The sequence below is a fragment of the Echeneis naucrates genome, chromosome 7, assembly GCF_900963305.1.
Source record: "Echeneis naucrates chromosome 7, fEcheNa1.1, whole genome shotgun sequence".
NCBI classification, from domain to species: domain Eukaryota; kingdom Metazoa; phylum Chordata; class Actinopteri; order Carangiformes; family Echeneidae; genus Echeneis; species Echeneis naucrates.
The window spans coordinates 9,130,961-9,135,037 of NC_042517.1; positions in this window are offsets into that span (position 1 = coordinate 9,130,961).

Here is a 4,077-nt window from a genome sequence, read left to right on the forward strand (position 1 = left end):
TGCACAAAATGTAACCACCCAGTGGCTGCTCAAAGTACTTTCTTATTCAACCTTCAACAATGGCTACTTAAGATATTTAGAACCAGAATAACAATGAAACAAGGCGAAAAAAAAAAATCTGATGTGTTACAGGTGAAGACCATGATCTGCATTGCTGTTAGGCCTGTTAAACACTAGGTGGTAGCAGCCTTTTAATTCTGAGTAACAGGCTCTGTGTAATCTATTTGCAGCCAAGTTCCAACTCTCCTACATTTCATTTCATTTATTTCATTTATAAAAAGGAATCTTTGATTGAAAGGTATAAACCAAGTTATGAACATATACTGTTTGTTGAGGCAAACGAGGTGAAAAACCTCCCAGATACTGCATCCAAACCTTCAAACTCTGCCCTGCTAGATAAGCACACAAGCAAACAAAATATTTGGAGTTTTTTCGGTAATGTTAAAAATAAAACCCATCTCTGAACAAAATCTTAGCAAAGCTCTGTGTTTTTGTAGCTCCAAAGGCTTTGACCTTCTGACTTGCAGCTAATCATCTTTCATGAAAGACATTTGTTTTTTCTTTACTGCCTAACTCCAAACAAGCTCCCATATAAGTCTAATATACAACCTAAGGCTGTTCTGCAGCTTTAAATCACAATCTTGTTAATTTGTCTGCCCGTCAACACTCGCCCGTCTGCTTGTTTTGCAAACATTAGCTGTGTGAGTTTGTTTATAGACACATTCTAGGGTCTGTGTTGTTAGTAGATTCAACATACTATGCAAATTGTGGTGTCCCGCTGTAAACCTTTGCTGCTTCCTCTTTATTTAAACACCCAAGTTGTTATGAAGCTCAAAGATAAAGCTTTTATTTGAACTGAAATGTGTAAATACGGACAACATACTTTTTTGTGTCATTCGCATGATGCATTTTTTTCACTAACTAAATTAACATACAATTGCTGCACATTCAATTTGTGTACTGTGTGAAGTACTAACAGTTTGGCCTCAGTGTTTTGTGTTGTAGAAGTTGATGGGGTGAGATATAACCACACAATATGTAAATGTTGGAGGAAGTAATGCAAGACTGTTCCCGGCAACAGATCAATATTTGCTCAGCACTGCAGAACAAACCTGGGCATTAAAAATTTGTTGGAATTTTCCTACAGTGCGTCTGATTGCCAAGTTAGCCAACTAAAGTGCTTATGATATAGGACATTTACTCCTGTACTTACTCATTCTCAAAAGCTGATCGGGGATTAATCACATGCTCTAAAATAACTCTAACTCTAAAACCTAATTCTGACCTTAGAACTAAAGCAAAACTTTTCCCATAAATCCAGAGACGAGCGAGAACTTTCCAAATAGCTTTCCTGAGGTTTTTTTGTTTTTTTTTTAACATAAGATTGCAGAGTCAAGCGCCACATGGTTGTACAGGTTCATCGTGTCCAGGATAACTTTTTATTATCCGGTTTAACTGAACCTAACACTGGCTGTCCCAGAGGAGGAAGATAATGGAGGTTGATGATGACTCAGCTGTCATCCGTGATGAAGAACGACTCCCACCCCCTGCAGGACTCACTCACAGGTCTGCAGAGCTCCTTCAGCGATAGGCTGCTCCACCCCAAGTGTGTGAAGGAGTGTTACCACAGATCATTCCTTTCTGTCACTGTAAGACTACACAACCAGCACTACTTGCGGCAGATGTAATACATGCATCCATGTAAATAACCTCGACTCCCTTATTTTAATGATTTATTCATTTTTTCCCCTTCTTTTTACATTGCCACTTTGAAACCAATTTTAATACCTTTGCTTTGTTTTTTGCTCTGTTTTGCTGCAACAATTCACATTCCCCACTGTGTTCCAAAAATTGAATTGAATTGGAAAACCTGTTCTTCAAAGATGTTTATGGACTGGCTCAATTAACCACGAATGAATCCGTCCACTTACAAGTATGTTGAAGTCTTTATTACATCTGATTGTGGCAGGTGTTTGGTAGAAAAGGTGCTTAGGGGCGTTCCATACAGGTATTTTTACATACAGCTTCTTCACACTTTGTTCAGTCAAACACAAAAACACACACGCAAACACACACACAGACACACCCACTTAATTGTACTACATCACCACACAGGGCCCTTTTACAGCACGTCCCCTCACAGCTGCACTGTCATGAAATGATAGCTGCCTCGTCAGCACTCATTCTCATCATAATCAATTTAGAGCTACTGCTGAGGAGTAATTGAGTATGTGTTGTTTCCCACTCATTGACTCAAGGGCTTTATCTGCCCACAGAGGAGAGTCATCTAATAATCTAAAGACAAGGAATTTATGACTTTAGTTAGGCCTTCGTTAAAATTTTATGAAATTGCTGATTACTTCTAGTATTGTAGTTATAAAATAAAGCTTAGTATATTTGGCAGCATAGTGGTTATTGCTGTTGCCCCACAATAAGTAGGTCATCAGTGCGTTCCCAGGCCTGGGGCCTTTCTGTGCGGAGTTTTCATGTTCTCCCTGTGCTTGTGTGAAACGGATAAATGGTAGAAGATGAATAAGTGAAGATTTGTGAATTTACCTTTAGATTTAGTATTCTGAGCATTTTATAAAACTGCTAAAAGGAAAACATCTGAATCTTTTTTTTTGTTGTTGCATCCTTCCCTCTTATTGGGTTACCTAACATAAAGTTCCTTATTTTTTAACATGCTCTGCTAATTACAACAGATGCAAGCAAAACTTTAAACAATGAAAATATACAATATCATTTAAAATCTAGGCTATTTTCTCAATTGATCAGTTAGGGGTTTGGTCTGCAACTTGCCAGAATATAGTGAAAATTCATCCACCACTCAACTTAATGATAAAGTGTTTTTTCCATTGATTGACCAATCCAGTCATCTGTAAATCATTGCAGCTATAGTTGGAGTTTTTACTTCTTAGTGTACTTCATGTAGTAATTCAGCTGATTCCACTTTTAACACTTTAAACACTCTGGTCTCTCAATCATTCTGAATAAAAAGCACAAACTCTAAAACTTTTAAAACTCAACTTTACTTTAGTGCTCTAGAAAACAGATGAGGAGGATGTGCTGTATCTGAAAAGCTGGACTGAATTTCTACTGGCTATTTAAAATAAACCGATTATCCCAACTCATTTGTATCTGTTTTGTATAGATACTGCTAATTTGCCGTAAGTTCGTGTAGTAGAAAATAGCATACCGTGTTTTTCAAATGTTTTCTACTACATTGTGGAATAAAATTTATGTTTTTGCTAGTCTCAGTCCTTGCATTGATCATTCCTCTGTAGTCACACCAGCTCTTAATGGCCTCACAGCCATGAATATTAGATACACTTCCCTTCACCTAACAGCACAAATGTGATGAAGGAGCCTGACGTGGCTGTAAGCAAACAAACATAGTCTTGTCTGAGTATGTCTGGGTTTTAGATATAAAGAATTTAGACTGTGGTCTCAACCGTATTCCTGGATGAAGGTAAAACACGCCTACAAGCGCATACTCGCTCAGAAAATCACTTTTTAGCACAACCGCAGTCAAAGCTACTATAATATGTGTTGTTGTTTCTCTCAGTTGTTGGTTTTGTATATTAGTGGAGGCAATGTTCTTACATTTGCAGTCAGGTAACAATAGCTGATATTCTCCTGTGTGAGATTAGCCCCAGGATGAGCATAGTAACAGAGATGCTGGGTTACAACCCATTATGCCTGAGAGAGAGACAGAGAGGGAGAAATGAGGGAGAGAGAGGAGGGTGTGACAGAGAAGCAAGCAAAGAGCAGAGGGAGTCATCTTCCTCACACAGTTGTTGAATCCAAATTCTTTGCTCTCTCTTTTCTACCCAGCGCTGGTTGTCACCAGGCTGACATTATATCTGTCTTCTTATAACTGGACTTAAACTAGATTTGTTGTATTTTTACTGCTGTATAGGAGGACGATCTGACCAATGCTGCATTCTTCAGAGACATGTGTGAGCAGGTTGGGGTTTCCCTCCACATTGCAAAGACTTATACCTATATGTGTGGACATCTGAAGGGCGATAGTATCTGAAGGAATTGCTTGGGTGTCTCTGACACTGAGAAGGAGCC